This window comes from Dromiciops gliroides, chromosome 3 (assembly GCF_019393635.1).
Source record: "Dromiciops gliroides isolate mDroGli1 chromosome 3, mDroGli1.pri, whole genome shotgun sequence".
Lineage (NCBI taxonomy): Eukaryota > Metazoa > Chordata > Mammalia > Microbiotheria > Microbiotheriidae > Dromiciops > Dromiciops gliroides.
In genome coordinates this window covers 432,334,447-432,354,310 of record NC_057863.1, presented here as the reverse complement: position 1 = coordinate 432,354,310, position 19,864 = coordinate 432,334,447, and the positions used below count along the sequence as shown (strand labels likewise).

The following is a 19,864-nucleotide window of genomic DNA, read 5'->3' as shown; positions in this document are numbered from 1 at the left end:
GTAATATTTTTGTTCTATAAGAAATGAAAAGTATGAAGAATCTGCAGAAACATGGGGAATTTTGTGAATTGTTGTAAAACAAACAGGGCCAACAGAACAATATACATGAAAAGATCATAAATGAAAAGATAACTAAAAGATGAACCCTGAATAATGAAAACAAACGAACGAACAAAAGCCAATAAACAGCGAAGGTCTAAAGAGGAGATAATGAAGCATGTTGCCTCCTTTGTGACAGAGTGGTGGGGAATTTCTAGGACAGAATATTGTATATGCTGGCAGTCTCTATATTAGATATCTTTGCTTAATTGCTTTTAGTTTTTTTTGGTCATGATGTGGGGTTCCATTTATAGGAGGTGATAGAAGAAATGACAGCAACTTAAGGACAAAATGCATCAATAATGCTTATTTAAAACTTTTAAATTGAATCAATAAAAACAAAATAACAAGGAAATACCAATTCCCTGCCCATGTAATGCAGATCTTATATGTAGAATAATATGGAAAGAAAAACCTGCTGGTTAAAGATCGAACTCTTTAACTACATCTATAAATAACAGCATTATCTTTAACTACAAAGGGCACTAATACATCTACTTTAAAAGAAATCAGAATGTATTAGTATAAGAAACTTCATTATATTAATTTTTAAATGGCCTTTAAAGTTTATTAGAATTGATTATTCCTGCCCAGATAGTTTTATTGCTGTTTTTCAACATTAGGTTAAACCAAGAATCAATCAAAAAATAGATTTGGGGGATTTTTTTTTTTACAGGATTCTAACATAGTAAAGCTGCTTTGCTCAATATAGTATGAGTCCCTTACATCTTTCCTCTCCCTTTGTATATGGACTTCCTAAGAACAGCTTTCTGGAAAAAAAAATGGGGGGGGGCAGCTAGGTGGCACAATGGATAAAGCACTGGCCCTGGCTTCAGGAGGACTTGAGTTCCAATCTAGCCTCAGACCCTTGACACTTACTAGCTGTGTGACCCTGGGCAAGTCACTTAACCCTCATTGCCCCACAAAAAACAAAACCAAAAAGAACAACTTTCTGGTCCAACTTGACAGTCAGCATCTATTAGACTTGTGTGTTTGAGTACATATTTGTAGGTCATGCCAGAAGAATCTTAGGTTTTCACTAATCTTTTGGTGCTATACCCATTCTATAGCCACCCCTCCAGTCCCATGCTCTAGAACTGATTGTAACTATACTGAAATAAATAGATGCAGTCTCCATGAGTACTTGATAGATCTTCACCCTATCAGAATATTTAAAAATCACAGTCTTTCCATATTTTCTTCCTTAAATAAAACTGCTCATATTATCTAGATGGTACCACATTATGCTTCATATTCTAGCCAAATTTGACACACCCTGGGGTGGGTTAATGAGTGAAAACTCACTTAACCTGCCATATTCATCCAGCCTCTGACTATGGTTCCCACCCTTCAGCTATCAGAAAATCAGGACTTATCCACCAAGGACATCTTGTCATCTGCTGGATAATACCCTCACCCTCACCCTCATCCCCTTTTCCAACTCTTGCTCTGGGAACAGCAATCTAATCAATATCACCTTTGCTACCTGAAGGGTCTTGACAACAGATATTTTCATAGTTTCTGTGACTCCTTAGATCAAAACTCCCTTTCTTGGCCTCTGTTCCCTCATGTGTACTGTCTGCCCCATGAGAATGTATATTCCTTCAGGGTATGAATTAGCTTATTTTTGTGTTGGTATCCCCAGTGCCTAGCACAGTTCCTGGCATATGATAATTGATCATTAATTGTTTGTTTGTTTTTACTGTGAAAAAATTATGGGGTTTTGGGACTCCCCAGAGACTGCTGAGAGAGCCGGGCCTGACTTTTCTTAAGGTCAGCCCAGAGTCAGGAAGTTACCTCACTCAAAACCTTGTTCCTGCCTCAGCACAACTGCGCATCCAGTGAACCAATAGATTTGAGTAATGCTAGCCAATTAGCTTTGAACAATGTTTATGGGTGGGCTCTACTCCTGCCCTCAGCCAGCTTGCAGAGACACTCTCTCTTTTTGGCGGGGGAACTGGGTGAGATCAAATGCAGCCCTCTAGGGTTCCCCATTTTCTCTCTCTTTGATTTCCTAGCTATGCTTTCCAACTGGAAATAATAAATATTAATTATTATTTATATTAATAATACTGATTATAGCTAACATTTTATATAACACTTACTATGTGTTAGGCACTGTATTAAGAGCTTTTCACATATTATTTCATTTGATCCTCTCAACAACTCTGGGAGATGGGTGCTATTATTATTCATATTTCGCAGATAAGGGAGCTGAGACAGAGGTTAAGTGACTTGTCCAGGGCCACACAGCTAGCAAGTGTCTGAGGATTTTCACTAGAACTACTATATCACCTAGCTGCCCCTAGAATTCTATGGAACTGATTCTTAGAGGAGGGCAAAGAAGAGATAACATTCTTGGTCCTACAGGAAGCTTCAATGTTACCAAAGTTAGGACTTATTCACAATTCCCCCAATATCAACAAGATAGAAAATAAAATAAAAGGCAGAAACCAATCTATTTTAAGGTGACTTCTAATTGTCCACATCTGTCTCAAGGCTGAATCCTAAATTCTAACCTATAAACAGGACCATTTTTTCACATGGGAAAAACAAAAATAATTCCAAAGTTAGATATATTTATTTGAAATATAATATTTATGGATTCTCCACTGCCACCCTTTTAAAACTTATACCATTTGTTTTAGTTTAGACTGAAAATCTGGAAATGTGGTTTTTATTTTGTGCAGAATTATGTTCTAGGCCTCATTTATTATATTTAAAATTGGACACAAATTAAAAATATATTATGTTCTAAATAAAGAATGATAGTCTTCCTTTTCAAATATGCCCTTGATTATGTTCTACAAACATAAATGAATATGGCAAACATAAATTGACTTCATGTTTCAAACCTCAAAAGATTTTTTAAAAATGTGGTTCAGAAAATAGATTGAGGACATGAATAGAAATGGTGTTTTATAAACTAAAAGAAAATTAGCTGTTACTAAGAAAATGTCCCTAAATGCTGTCATGCATAATAAATATGAAGCCAAAGTAATTTAATACTGAATTGATACTCTGAATATCTAGAGACACGTTAAAGAATAATTACAACATTTTCTATAGAACCCTGGGTGTTTTGTGCAAATATTTGAGATAATAAAATGGTACTGAAAAAGCTTACAGTTCAGGTGTTCTTTAAAGTACATAATATTTCATTTATGTTGTTGAAAGCCTTGTCTCCAAGTTGTCATATGTTATAAGTGCCAATGGGAATCTCAGCCAACTCTGTGCAAAATTATGAAATAATAAATAAGTGACTTTTATTTTCACTGTAGTCACTCTTCTCATTTTAAAGACTTTTATCTTTTTGTGGGGGAGTATCCAGGGTATCCAGTTTCTCCCTTCCTTTAGGTACTCATGCCCATTATCTCTTATTAAATTGAAATTTGGAAAGTATATGAAAACAATTTATACTAAGAAGTAAATAATAATAGTGTAAAGTTTTTTAATTGTAATAGCCATATACAGGGCCGTGAAGTGGCACCCTAGTGGCCTGTAATTAGGAAGGCTTATATTCTTGAGTTCAAATCTGGCTTCAGAAACTTACTACCTGTGTGAACCTGGACAAGTCATTTAATCCTGTCTGCCTCAGTTTCCTCATTTGTAAAATGAGCTGGAGAAAAAAATGGCAAACCCCTCCAATATCTTTGCCAAGAAAACTCTGTCCAAGAGTTGGACATGACTGAAAATGAACGAACAACAACAAGGCATATAGAACTAAAAGAATAAAACCCCTAACTGTGAATTTCTGGCTTTAGTAAACAGGTGAGAAAGTTTATTATATTTTTATTAGTTTAACAGTAGACCAGCCTTGAATCATAAAACCACACCATACAAATAGTCACTTATTCTGTGTCTTTATAACCTTAACTTTGAGCAGATTATGACTCTTGCCAGCTGAGTGTGGCCAGGTCACCTTAGCTAGAGTAATTTTATATGCTATTCTCTGCTAAGATAGTTCCTTTACAACATTTTTGTAAAATGGCTAGCAAGAACTCCTATTTTTTTCTGTTTATAGATGGCAAATCGAGATACTATATTTATTTAAAATGAAAGTGATGGGTATTTTTCCTAATTTTAATCTGTAGTGGGCAAGGCTATGAAAATGTCCCTACGAGGTTTTACCTTTTGAACCAATCTTAAAGCTTTTGAGAGAATCATACTATAAATAACAGAGTAAGAAAGAACTTTAGAATTACTTTAGTACAAAGGTCCTTAATCTGGGGTTTTTGTTTTAATATAATAACTGCATTTCATTGTTATTGATTTAATCCTCTGTATTGGGTTTTTTTTTTTTTTGCATTTAAAATTATTGTTCTGAGAAAGGCCTTTAGGCTTCAATAGAATGCCAAAGTATGTGTGTGTGTGTGTGTCTCATGACAAAAAACCCCAAAAGTTCTTTTGTTCTAATCCTAGTGCTTCTCTATAAAGATAAGGCCCAGAAGAGTATTCCTAGCTTCTGAGCTTTGTGATACCATGAGCTATAGTTCCTCTGCCCTGATTAAAGACCTTATTTCTCCTAAAAATAAATAAGATAAGTCCCAGAGAGACAGGGTTCCCCCAAATCACACAGCTGATTTGTGGCAGAGCCAGAATTAGACCTAGAATTAGATTCCCTGTTCAGTGTTCTATCCACACTACCCTCCCTTTGAGTAGCTGGCTTATTGGAACCCTTCCTACTTATTTAGGTAGATTTCAATCTAGGTACTGTGAATTTTGCTTTCCCTGCAAAAATGGAAGATTTATCTTCCCCCCTAACCTGTTTATGAATTGGTTCATTAATAAAATCGCCTATCATTTCAATGAAAGAATAAGGACCTCTCTGTGAGCTTTTGACATGTTCTTATATTTGGCTGAGTCTCTCTGGTTAGGATGTGAAACACTGACAGTCTTTCTGATGAAAGATCCCCTGCTCTCAAGTCTTTAGGCAAGATGTCATTGAGTGTTGTGTTGACAAAATGGAATCTACACGAAGGGTCACATATGTCAGTCCTCTCTTACAACTTGGACTGCTCCTGCAGCTGCAGTTTTAAGATAACTATGAATGATCATAACCCTACATCAGGAATAAAGTCAGTTAATTATAAGACTGGGATAAAAAAAACAAACTAAACTAAACTAAAAGACTGGGGTAACAGCTAAATACGCATCCCTTCTACTGTTTTGGTTGGCCGACTTCTTATATTTGTGACGATAAATGAGCTGCTTCTTTTAGGACTTTTTTGAGAAATGTGATCTAACCCTCTACTTTCCTTCATATTTTGTGAATTGCAGTTGACATGGTGAATCTTGACAAATCATCTAAGGATGTTGCTTCTATCATGACTGCCACGGATTGCTCTGAGATGAGGGAACTTTTTTAAAAAGGAAACACTGCCCCCTTGTGATCCAAAAGAAAATGAGTGTAATCTAAGTAAGGTAATTCTTATGAAATGTTTTTCCTGTTCTACTTAAGAGAAGGGAGTCTTGCAAAAGACCAGAACTGAATAAAATTATTTTATCCCTACTTTCCTCTTCTGTGCCACCCCCTCAAAAGAAAACAAAAGGAAAGAACCTTTAGCTTGCTAATAGATTTATTCCATTCATTGATAAGTATAATGATCATATTTTTGTGTGTTAGAACTTCAAAAGACTGGTGATTTCATTGGTGGGTTTCTTCTGACACTGCCATATATTGAAATCACTTAATGGATGGTTATTCATTGGATGCTTTGAAAAAATCATTATCTCCTAAGCAGACTTCTGGTGGCTAGTTAGTTAGTCTCTGTTAACATTGCTAGGTTGAGCTATCCTCAGAGAACAGGCATTGCCATACCTAAAGCTTCTTTAGTTTGAGAGTCATCCTGTGTTCCACTGGCACGATCTTCAAGAACTGTAGGGTCAACTCCCTACCACAACAAGGCATCACAGTGTGTTTTTGACAGAGCAATGTTGTATAAAACAGGTTAAAGAAATTCAGTGTTTGTCTCCTTTCTGGTTGGCTAAAGATTTCCCCACACACACACTTTGAAAGAATTATCTATTTCTCTATTTCTATCTCTTCATCTATCTATCCATTTATATATCTACACATATCATCATCTACATGGCAGGTATAGTGCTAAGCATTAGGAATACAAATACAAAATCAAGATAGTCATTGCTCTCCAGTACCTTACGTTATATTTGGAGAAAACACACATAAATTAGTACATATAAAATATGCACACAACACATATAAATGGTTTTTATAACATTTGGCAAACTACTCATATAAATTGGCAAATAATCAAAGGGAACCATGATCTTACTGAAGTAGCACTTCTTCCTCCAGTGGTACAACTCTTGACACATCCATCCCTGCCTTTCTTTTCGTGTCCTCCCATCGGTTCATCACAAGTTCTCCACCCGTCACGTATTGGAGGCCTTCTCTTTCTTCCAATTTTGTGACGACACCATTGGAGTACATGTGCTATACCCAATTGTTTTCCATGATCTTACACTATGGCCAGCTTATTTTGGTGTGTGTGTGTGTGTGTGTGTGTGTGTTTTGCTCATACATCCTTTATGCTGCTTCTCTTTTGTAATTCTTTGTTTGCAATGTGTTTCAGAGGTAGTTGGGTGGTCCAGTGGTTAGAGGACCTGGATGAGGAAGATCCATGTTCAAATCTGGCCTCATGCACTTACTAGCTGTGTGACCCTAGGTAAGTCACTTAACTGTTTGGCTCAGTTTCCTAATCTGTAAGATGTAAGATGACCTGGAGAAGCAAATGGCAAACCACTCCAGTATCTTTGCCAAAAAAAAACCAAAACCCAAATGGAGTCATGAAGCATCAGACACAATGGAAACAACTCTACAACTGTGTTTCAGACTGCTTTTCATCACCAGGCACTACTCCATTGTCTTTTCTATGATTTAAATTTCAATTCTTTGGAGATTTGTGTTGTATGACTCACAGTCATACAACAACACTAGACAAATATTGGTACTTAAACACCTGTCTTGAATTGAGAGAGAAGTTTGAGGTAATTAAAATAATTTCCTAAAGGCAAAACCATATATCCTAGTTCTGTTCAATTCTTGGCCCAACTCATTGTTAATTTGTGCCATTTATCATATACACACATATGCATATATGTGTATATCTTTATCTATTTCTGTACATCTATCTGTTCATTTATCTATCTACATATTCATCTTCTACATGGAAGGCATAGTGCTAAGCTTTAGGGATATAAACATAAAAATGAACATCTTTGCCTTTCATTTTATTTGGAGACAATATATATACAAATTAATATATATATAATATATCAACACACATACAAAAATACATATAAAATATGCACAATGAGGTAATTTTTTTAGGTTAAAGGGCACCAGAACCTGGAGTATCAGAAAAGGCTTCATATAGAAAGTGTTACTCAAATAAAGTTTTGAAATAAGCAAGGATTTTAAGAAGTTGAAGTGAAGTGAGAGAGCATAGCACACATGAGGGACAGCCAATGCAGAAGAGTGGAAATGAGAGATGGAACATCATGTGTGAGTAACAGAGAGGACAATTTACCTGGATTGTAGAATGTGACAAGGGGAATACTTTCTAATAAGGTTGAAAAAGTAGGTTGGGGCTAGGTTGTGAAGGACTTTAAAGCTAAATGAAGGAGCTAATAATTGATCTTAGAGGTATTAGAGAGGTATAGCATATTGAGGAGAAGAGATCTGCACATGATCAGACTAGACTTTTCTGGTACATTAGGAAAAACATCTTGGCAATTATGGAGAATGGATTGGATGAGGAAGGGGGGATGAGACTTGAGGTATGGAGGCCAACTACATAGCTATTGCAATATTTCTGGTAAGAAATGATAAGATGGTTGGCTGTCTGAATAGAGAGCTGGTGACAGACATGACCAATATAGAGGTACAAAATAAAACAGCAGCTGATAATATATGTAGGGTGGGTGTCAAGGATTACACCAAATTATTCTTCACTGGATGGTCAGAAAAATAATTGTGTCCTTGAGAGGAACAAGGAAGTTCAAAATAGGATTGGGTTTGGAAGGAAAGATGAGTTCAGTTTTGGACATTTTGCATTTGATGCCTATGGGATAACCAGTTTGGAATATCTAAAAAGCAAGTACAAAATCATCTTTATAGAGATGATAATTAAGCATAAGAGAGCATGTACTCCAAATGGAGTACACGGGGATGTGCTCCAAATAAGATTACAGAGAAAGGCCCAGGACATAGCCCTAGGGTAAAGCCACAGTTAGAGGGTATGATATGTATGATGAATCAACAAAGGAAATTAAGAAGGAGCAGTCAGACATGAAGGACATCTAAAAGAAAAGAGTGTCATGAAAAACCAGAGTGGAACACTCCTCTTTCCCCTATTTGTCACTCCTTTCCCTAGTTTTAGAGTTTTATTTAATTTTTCCTTTTTCTTTCCTCCTTTTATCTAGCTATTTAACTCTCCTTTTTTTTTCTCTCAAATAGGAAATTAAATTTTCTCTTTTTTGGGAAAAAGGGTTCATTTAAAACCCCTTTCTTCTTCTCCCCTTAAAATTCTTTTGTTAGTTTTTTTGTCCATATTCTGTGCCTTTTTTTGAAAAAGATTTTAAAAATATTTTTCTAGTCATTAATTCTCTTCACTTCTGTCTATTTTAAACTTTTATTCTTGGATTTATGGTCTTTATATTTGTTCCTTCTTTATCCTCTGTGTTCCGCATTACTAGATGTATGGCCTCCCACACTTCTGGATGCTGGTTGATGCTAGGAGTACCAATTCTTCTTTTCTTGAGGTAAGATATTGTCCATAGAGCTCTCTCTCTCTCTCTCTCTCTCTCTCTCTCTCTCTCTCTCTCTCTCTCTCTCAACTAAGCAAACTTTTATTGAAGCATTAAAATTTTAAAAAATACATTTTAATTGATTAAAGTCCAATACCATGAAGAGAGAAATTATGGCATCAAAACTTCCCCATTTCTGCTCATACTAGATTAATTTCAATTACTTTCCATTCAAGTTTTCCCTTTTCTATCAGATGCTTATGTTTTCATACTTATGTAGATTTGTGCATTTTTCAACTAGTTAGAATATGATTTATGGCATATATATATATTAAAATCAGACCTCAAGTCAACAAATATTATCGTCAAATCTCTTGTGACACTGTTCAAGAACAAAATCCATTTGAATTATTGGTCCTCAAAAATACAAGCACCAAAAATATTAGGTGCCACCTTACTTACACATTACAGAATCAAACTGACTGAGTTGGTAGAATGCTTTTTCAATGAAGCCTTTAGTCAACAACATGCTTAAAATAAAATTCAAAGCAGTCTTCCAACCACTTGGTTACTAACCAAGAAGAATTTTTAAAGTTTAGAAACACTGTAAAAAGTGTTTCATTTGTAAATATGGGAGGAACAAAACACCACTGCATCAATCCAGAAAGAATCAAAATGAAATTGTGAGGACAAGAAGGAAATATCAAATTTAAGTTAATTTTCCTGGTCTTACAGCTGCTAAAATCCCAGTTATTTGCTGAAAATGCTTGAAAATCGGCATCTAGTACTCATCCATTAAATGACCATTTTTGAACATGCCTTTGTATTTTATGAATAGCATTATATTTCACTGTCTGTATAGATAACTAAAACAGTTTTCGCTTTGTGCAGTCATTTACTTGATGCCAACAAATCATGGTTAAAGGAATCACCACATTAATTAAGAGGAACAGATGAAATCACAACACTATCAAATACAGCATAATAGTCTCATGCACTACACTATCACAGGACTTTCAGTCACAAGATAAAATAATACAACAATTTTGCCTGGAACAACAAAATTAGCTTTATTCACAATTAGGTCGAAATGGCTGCTAAGGAAAAAGTGGTGAATGATCCTAGGTGACCGGCATATCTAGTCTGAAAAGTTCCATATCCTTTACACTAAATCTCTCTATTAAATTTGTTGTTTTTTAAAAAATCTTAAGAACTTGAAGGTTTGTGGCTATGCATTTGGTGCTCTATTAATCATGGGAGTATGGAAACGGCATAGTTAGAGCCTTCATAACTCTGCCAATGACTCTAATCTTAACCAACACATGCTGGACAAAGTTTTGGTGCCCCCTACCCTTGCCAATCATACATGAAGGAGACCAAGGTTTCCCCCTCCCCACAGGTGAAAGGCTCACGTTAAACTCAGTGTAACAGTATATTGCTTGGGTTTTTTTTTTTTGTTTGTTTGTTTTTTAGTGAGGCAATTGGGGTTAAGTGACTTGCCCAAGGTCACACAGCTAGTAAGTGTTAAGTGTCTGAGGCCAGATTTGAACTCAGGTACTCCTGATTCCAGGGCTGGTGCTCTATCCACTGCGCCACCTAGCTGCCCCTATATTGCTCATTTTATAAAGGGGTAGGAAGGAAATCAGCGAGCAAAGAAACATTTTTGTTTAAGTAGGAATTAGTTTCATTAGAATTAATAGAGAAAAATGTGGTCTAGAAATGGGAAGAAACTGCCCATAAAAATATCTGGCAACAATTTAACAGAACAGTCCCAGATGATTTAGGCTGAGGCCGACACTTAATGAGGATGAAAGCCTTGACAGTGGGGAATTTGGAGTGATATCTGGAGAAAAATTACACTGCATAGTCCTAATTAAATTGTATTTACAAGTGTTGTAAAGTCTCATACAGTAAAAGTTTTTCTCTATATGCACTTCATGTTCACAGCAAGAGTGGCATAGAATACCTAAACACAAAACATAGTAGTCAAGAAAAATATATAACTCCTTGATATAATAACGCATACAATTCAAAATGATTATACTATAATTACATCTAGGGCTTTTTGCAACTACAAGGTAGTGAGTATGGAAAGCATGAGCTCCTGTATCATTAACTAGAAAGCTGCCACCACTTTCTATTTGTGTTCTCTTTTTGCATGTTCTCTTTCTTTTTCTTTTTTTGTTTGTTTTTTGTTTCTGTGGGGCAATGAGGGTTAAGTGACTTGCCCAGGGTCACACAGCTAGTAAGTGTCAAGTGTCTGAGGCTGGATTTGATTTTTTATTTTTCTTAATCAACTTTGCTGTTGCTGTGGATTCTTAGTAAAACTGGTAAAAACGAAATTGTAGTCATTGAACTAAGCAATCTGGGGATCAAGATATTTAAATCCTTCAATCTTTTGGGTTCAGGAAAACACTGTGAATTATTTAGAACTCTGATTTACAAGGAAGGTGGTCATAAATTTTCCAGGCTTGAAAACTTCCACTACTTTCCTGATCAGGTCATCCTAAGAGATCTGACCTATGTTAGTATCAAAGCTAACATGAGAAAATTCTGGTTCCGGAGTTATGTGAATAGTCCAATGAGTTCCATCCAATTTCATTCCATTCACTGAATAGCCACAAGGATTTAACATTGTAGCATCAAAGACAGAAGTTGGTATCAGGTCAAGAATTCCACTTACACTGGGTGACATCATCTGCAGTAACACCATCTTTCTGGGTCAAGCTCACTCATCAGATTTCCAGTGTCTGATCTCCCTGATTAATAACCCGACTCTAGAAAATCCAGAGTATACAAGTACCAGCAATCAGAATTCACACACCCCATTCAATATGCAACTCCATTTGAGAAAATTTCATTAAGGAATTTTACTTCTTCCAGGAAATTTCTGTGTGGGTACTCCTGGTGGGAAGGCTTCATGAAATTCTTATGAGAATAAAAGAAGCTTTGAATTGAGTCAAACCCACTGTACTCCTTAGTAAGCTCCAACAGGGGACCAGTGCTTGCAGTAAGACGATGGTACCACATATCTTCAAAATGAAATGTCTCTTGGAGACAAACATGCTGCTCTGAGTACATAAGCTCCCTGCTTGTCAGTTTTTGTCATACTTATGATTAAACAATGCACATTCTCCAAAAGTGTGTCCCACTCAAACCTTGGGATGGTGCAGGGATCCCCCGATCTCAGTCCCTTCAAAGAAGTGTGAATAACCAACCACAGAAAATCAACTAAATTAAATCTCTTTTCCTGCCACTGTCTCTGCTGCTGCAGGTTGTTTTTGCTGCTTCTTTAAAGTTCAAGAAGTTTTTGTTTTGCATGCGTGTGGTTCTATTTTTTTTTTGCTTGTTATAATTTTATATTAACTTTAAAAAAGCTTAATAAAATATGTCCTTGGCTTTTTTTTTTCTCTTGCGTGAAAGTTTAACGTGAGTCTGTATTGGAAATAGACGCAGATGCTACTCAGTCTTTTACTCTGCCAGTTCCTGTTACAAAGAAAAGCATAGAGCAAGTGCTAGCTAATGTATTGGGCCATACTGTGTAAGCTCCACAATACACTCTCAAAGACAGTGGTCTCTCTGAGTACCAAATCCTTGCAGATCATTCCCATTTTTTTTGGGAGGGGGAGGAAGGGCAATGATGGTTAAGTGACTTGCCCAAAGTCACACAGCTAGTAAGTGTCAAGTGTTTGAAGCTGGATTTGAACTCAATCCTAAATCCAGGGCTGGTGCTTTATCCACTGTGCCACCTACCTGCCCCCATCATTCCCATTTTTAGTTCCCTATCGCCCATTACAGAATATATATATTTCCCCTCGTGGAAGTGTTCTTTAGTGGATTGCCCTTTCATCACTGAACTGATATTTCCCCTTTTCTTTTTCTCTGTTCCAATCCCTCCCTTTGCCACCTTGCCATTAACCCATAGCCTCTCATCTTCATGAAAAAAAAAAAAGAGTTACACATATACACAAACCCTGAGTTTGTCTGCTTTATCTCTGTCTCTCTGTTTCTCTGTCTCTCTCAACATGGACCATAAAACAATTTTCTTTGCTCGATCATGCATACTTGTCATAGGGACCTTAATTGTCTTTTTTATTTTTCTTTGTAGGAAAGTTGGAGAAATAGAAAAATAGATTTTTGTTAGTTGAAAAAAATTTAAAAAGAAAGACATCTCTTAATGATCCCTTTACTAATTCCTTTTTTAAAAGCCCATAGTTGTCTTTCTCTTTCTAGTTGTTTTCCTTTCATTAGTTTCCAGATTTGAGACAATTTATTCTGTTATTTGTACATTTCTTGGCAGCTGTGTCAGGCCCAGAAAGAGAGATTTCAACTTTGGTAAAATGGCGTGATTCAAACCGAGATCCAAACTGGCAAACAGAACGGCGGTCTCAAGTCAATTTTACTATTTTTTAGAGACTGAGAGGGCTCGAAGGAGTAAGAACTCAGTTCAGGAAAAACTGTTCCAAAGCCTGGGGGAAGGTAGGCAATGACAAAGGTCAGGAAACTTGGGTTTGAGAAGAGCATAAAACCTTCATTGGTGACTGACAGTTTGCCTCTTGCAAAGAATCGCCTGAGAAAGCAGTCTTCCTTCTCTGTGGAGTACTGGCCATGTGGTTGGTCTCCTTTCTCATCCGCCTCTTCACAGCTATGAACCCAGACAGACTCATGGAGGTCATGCTACATCTACTTAAGTCAGTGAAGTGTTCAACCTGCTCTCCCACCCCCATCTACCCTCTTTGTGTTTCTTTCCAGGCTTTAATATATGCATTTATTTTTGGCCTTCCTGGGCTCATTTCTATCCATCGTGACTTTTCCACAGAAAACAGCCATTTGAATTCTAGCCAGCACTTCATTTGGTTACCAAGCATAGAATAGAGCTGAAGCATCCACATAGTCCACTGTTTACTCTTCCTGACTTTCTAGAAGTACACTGTGCTACAGTGAAATATTTTGCAGTATAAAAAACATGTTTTATGTAATTAACAGCAGTTAATTTCTAGGAATATGACTCAACAATACTGATTAAATGCATTATACCTGGCTCATGTGTATTGCCATGATTATACCTGGATTTTATAATCAAATCAAATTTTGTGGTTTCCAGAAGCAATTACTTCATCACCTTGGTTTTTAGATGTGATTTTTTAAAGCTGATTTGGATCTGGCAAAGGAAGCAAGGTTTTGGTTGAAAAGCACAGTAATGAGTGGAGCCTGCACTTGGCAACACGATGTAATCTGAGAAGTAGCTTCCAGATCGCCTCCAGTGAGCACAGAGTGCAAGCATGGAAACCTTGAACTATGCTGCTTCTGCCAAGAAAAATCTAATAAGTGAATAAATCTCTCTTTTCATAGTTAAACGTCCTTAATTGCTTATAGTCTCCAATCTTCTCTTGACTAAGGACTCTGAGTGTCAAAATGGCATCCCCTGAAAATTATGCTTTGAGATTTAAATTACATTCCCCCAATAAAAAATAAATAAAAATTATGGATTTGTTTTTTGAAAAACAGAATGAGGTGTTCACTTTAGGCAAAATTGTCAACTTTATTGTGAGTATCCTCCTATATTATTATTATTTTTATTTTTTTTTTGTGAGGCAATTGGGGTTAAGTGACTTGCCCAGGGTCACACAGCTAGTAAGTGTCAAGTGTCTGAGGCCAAATTTGAACTCAGGTCCTCCTGAATCCAGGGCTGGTGCTCTATCTACTGCATCACCTAGCTGCCCCCTACACTCTCTTTTAATTCCCATTTTCAAAGACTCCTCCAGGAGGCCCATTGTTTAGTGTTTACCTTGGCACTCTTAAGCTGCTTATTTGGCCACCTAGATCTTTTCTGATATGATAAGAATTTACTCTCCCTTCCTTCATTACCTCAGTTGAGATAACAACCAGCCAATCAGGTAAAACCAGTTGTTAGCATGAACAAGCTAGAGAAAGAACTTTCAGGTTCTTCCATTTTCATTGCACATAGTGCTTTTGAATGCTTTAGTTTTACAATTTACTTCTGGAAACAGTGTTCTTGCCTTTGTTATCTTATTCAAAAGAATGATTAATGCTTGAAAATTCAAACTGGATAAGCATGAAAGACAGTAGGGTGGTGGAAGATCTATCTATCTATCTATCTATCTATCTATCTATCTATCTATCTATCTATCTATCTATCTATCTGTCTATCATCTATCTACCTACCTACCTACCTACCAATCTATCTACCTTGCAAAGGTGAGTGACTCCCTTCAATGCCTTAGTTAGTTAACCTGTCCTGGAGATGGCTGGCCCTGGGAATGTAGGGTCATAGAAATAAAAATGAAACTTATGAACTAGTCTTTCCTGAGCTATGATGACCTTCAAACTAAAAAGAAGTGTGACAAGGGCAAATGTAACATGGAAAAAAGCATCTTTTGGCAATTGTTACTGCTCCCCTCCCCATCCATGTTACATGCTAAAATAATTTTGTACATATCCTACATCTATTTTTCTGTGAATGTGTTCTATGTGGCCACAACAGAATACAAATTCTTTTATTGCAGGGACTGTTTTGCATTGCCATTCCCAATGCTTAACTCAGTTCTAGTTATAATGAGGTCCTGTTTTGTGTGAATAATGAATTCCTTTGAAATAGCCATATTATTCAAATTTGTACTGTTTTTATCTACTGGGCTGGAACTAATTACCATATTTTACATTACTGTAACTTAAAATAATGCAAATTAAAAACATGAAGCCACTTCACAAGGGTTTATTATTTGCACTAAGTGAGACCTAGTTGTATCTAGGAGGTGCTTAATAAATAATAATATTTTTTGTCATTCAGAAACAAGTAAAATCTATACTTTAATTATCTGACTCCCTGAAATTGCTGGTACTTTGTTTTGGCCATGAGCTAGATCTTTTCACTCCTTCCAATTGAGTAGTCTCTATCTTTTTCACCTTGATTCATTTTTAATTTATTTTTTTGTTTTTCTTCTTACCCTTAAAAAAAAAAATGTGCCATGGCATGGAGACAACCCTGTATTCTTTTTAAAAATAAATATTTTTATTTAAAATTTTGAGTTCCAAATTCTACCTCTTCCTCTCTCCTTCCCTTCTACCATCCTCAAGGCAGTAAACAATAAGATATAGGTTATACATATGCAATTATATAAAATAATACTATATTAGTAATTCTGTATAAGAAAACTTGGATAAAAGAAAAAATTGAAACAAAAAGTAGCATGTTTCAGTTTGTGTTCAATCAATATTAGTTCTTTCTTTGGAGTTGGATGGTATTTTTCATCATTAGTCCTCTGGGATTGTCTTGGATCATTTTATTGCTGACAATAGTTAAGTCACTCACAGTTCTTCATTGAACAATATCATTGTCGCTGTGCACAAGGTTCTCCTAGTTGTGGTCACTTCCCTATACATTAGTTCATATAATTCTTTCCAGGCCTTTCTCAAATCATCCTGCTTGTCATTTCTTATAGCATGGTAATCATATGCCACAGCTTGTTTATCCATTTCCCAATTGATGGGCACCCCTTTGATTTCCAATTCTCAGCCATCACAAAAAGAGCTGTTATAAATATTTTTGTACAAATAGATCTTTTCCCCTTTTTTGGGGGTATGTCTTAGTGACATAAACCTAGCAGTGTTATTGCTGGATCAACTATATTAGCCACGGGGGCAGCTAGGTGGCACAGTGGATAAAGCACTGGCCCTGGATTCAGAAGTACCTGAGTTCAAATCCGGCCCCAGACACTTAACACTTACTAGCTGTGTGACCCTGGGCAAGTCACTTAACCCTCATTGCCCTAAAAAACCCCAAAAAACCCAAAACCAAAACCAAAACAAACAAAAAAACTATATTAGCCACTCTGATAGGTGTGAGGTGGTACCTCAGAGTTATTTTAATTTGCATTCCTCTGATCAGTAGTAATTTTTTTCCATATGACTACAGATAACTTTGATTTCTTTGCCTGAAAACTGTCTGTTCATATCCTTTGACCATTCATCAATTGGGGAATGACTTGCATTTTTATAAATTTGACTCAATTCTCTATATATTTGACCAATGAGGCCTTTATCAGAGATACATGTTGCAAAAATTATTTTCCAGTTTTCTGCTTTCCTTACAATTTTAGTTGCATTGGTTTCATTTGTGGAAAAGCTTTTTAATTTTATATAATCATAATTACTTTTTGTAATGTTCTCTATATTTTCTTTGGTCCTAAATTCTTCTTCTGTCCATAAATCTGACAGATAAACTATTCCATGCTCTCTTAATTTGCTTATGGTATCACCTTTTATGTGTAAACCATTATTTTAGTATATGGTGTGAGATGTTGATCTATACCTAGTTTCTACCATATTTTTTTTTTCCAGTTTTCTCAGCAGATTTTTTGTCAAATAATAAGTTTTTGTTCCAAAAGCTTGGATCTTTGGGTTTATCATATACTAGATTACTATAGTCATTTCATACCTATTCTCTTCCACTGATCCACTACTCTATTTCTTAGCAAGTAACCAGATTGTTTTGATAATTACCACTTTATAATACAGTTTGAGATCTGGTACTGCTAGACCACCTTCTTTCGCATTTTTTCATTGAGTCCCTTGATATTCTTAAGCTTTGTTCTTCCAGATGAATTTTGTTATTATTTTTTCTAGATCTATAAAATAATTTTTGATAGTTTGATTGGTATAGCACTGAATAAATCTATTAATTTAGGTAGGATTGTCATTTTTATTATATTGGCTCGGCCTACCCATGAGCAGTTAATATTTTTCCAATTGTTTAGATCAGACTTTATCTGCATGAGAAATGTTTTATAGTTTTGTTCATATAGTTCCTGGGTTTGTCTTGGTCGGTAGATTCCCAAGTATTTTATATTATCTACAATTATTTTAAATGGAATTTCTCTTTATATCTGTTGCTGCTGGACTTTGTTGGTAATACATAGAAATGCTGATGATTTATGTGGGTTTATTTTGTATCCTGCATCTTTGCTAAAGTCATTAATAATTTCAAGTAATTTTTTAGTTAATTCTCTAGATTTTCTAAGTACACCATCATATCATCTGCAAAGAGTAATAGTTTTGTTTCCTCATTGCCCATTCTAATTCCTTTAATTTTTTCTTCTCATTGCTGTAGCTAACATTTCTAGTACAATACGAAATAATAGAGGTAATAATGGACACCCTTGCTTTATCTCTGATTGTATTGGGGAGGCTTCTAGCTTATCCCCATTACAGATAATGCTTGCTGATGGCTTTAGATAAATGTTAATTATTATTTTAAGGTAAGCTCCATTTCTTCTTCTTCTTCTCCTTCTTCTTCTTCTTCTTCTTCTTCTTCTTCTTCTTCTTCTTCTTCTTCATTTCTTTCTTTTTTTTGCAGGGCAATGAGGGTTAAGTGACTTGCTCAGAGTCATACAGCTAGTAAGTGTCAAGTGTCTGAGGCCGGATTTGAACTCAGGTCCTCCTGAATCCAGGGCCGATGCTTTATCCACTGTGCCACCTAACTGCCCCCCCAACTCCATTTATTCTTATGCTCTTTGTGTTTTTATTAGGGATGGGTGCTGTATTTTGTCAAAGTCTTTTTATGCATCTATTGAGATAATCATATGATTTCTGTTGGTTTTGTTATCAATACGGTCAATTATCCTGATAGTTTTCCTAATATTGAACAAGCCCTGTAGTCCTGATATAAATTCCACCTGGTCATAGTGTATGATCCTTGTGATATATTGCTGTAATCTCTTGCTAGTGTTTTACTTAAGGTTTTAGCATCAATATTCATTAGGGAAATTGTTATATAATTTTATTTCTCTCTTTTGGCTCTTCCTCATTTTGGTATCCACACCATATTTCTGTCATAAAAGGAATTTGGTAGGATTTTTTCTTTGCCTATTTTCCCAAATACTTTATATAGCATTGGAATTAATTATTCTTTAAATGTTTTGTAGAATTCCCTTGTGAATCCTCTGTTCCTGGGGAATTTTTAAATGAATTTCATTTATAGTTCATTAAATTTCTTTTTCTAAAATTAATTTAAGTATTTCATTTCTTCCGTTAATCTGTGTAATTTGTATTTTTTTATTATTTCATTTCATTTAGATTGTGAAATTTATTGGCATACAATTGGGCTTTTTTTGTCCAACTCCTAACAATTGTCTTAATTTTCTCTTCAATGGTGATGAGTTCATCCCTTTCATTTTTGTGGTGGTTAGCATTCCTTATCACCCTCAGCTTATTTTGAATGGTAGTGTTCCTGATACAATTCTTTTTTTTTTTTTTGGTGAGGCAATTGGGGTTAAGTGACTTGCCCAGGGTCACACAGCTAGTAAGTGTCAAGTGTCTGAGGCTGGATTTGAACACAGGTCCTCCTGAATCCAGGGTCAGTGCTTTATCCACTGTGCCACCTAGCTGCCCCCATCCATTTCATTTTTAATATTAGCAATTTGTTTTCTTCTTTTTCCTTTTGTAAATCAAATTAGCTAATGGTTTATCTATTTTGTTGCCTTTTTCATAAAATCAGCTTCTAGTTTTATTTATTAGTTTTATGGTTTTCTTACTTTCAATTTTATTAATCTCACCTTTATTTTCAGGATTTCCAAGTTGGTGCTTAATTGTGGATTTTAATTTGCTTATTTGATAAGTTTTTTTTTAGTTTCATGCCCAATCCATTTATCTGCTTTTTCCTCTATTTTATTGATGTAAGCATTTAGGGATATAAAATTTTCCCTAAGTACTACTTTGCCTGCATCCCATCAATTATGATATGTTGTCTCTTCATTGTCATTTTCTTTAATGAAATCATTGCTTGTTTCTATGATTTGTTTTTTGATTACATTATTTAATTTCCAATAGAATTTTAATCTCTTCAACTGTCCATTATTGAATGTAATTTTTATTGTATTGTATTGTATTATAATTGTATTGTATTATGATCTGAAAAGGATGTTTACTATTTCTGCTTTTCTGCATTTGGTTGTAAGGGTTTTATGTCCTAATA

At 35.5% G+C, this 19,864-nt stretch overlaps 1 pseudogene; it reads right to left on the bottom strand.

The window, feature by feature from the left end:
• Window positions 1-11,164: 11,164 nt before the first annotated feature.
• Window positions 11,165-11,995, bottom strand: LOC122751217 (annotated as a pseudogene).
• Window positions 11,996-19,864: the final 7,869 nt, after the last annotated feature.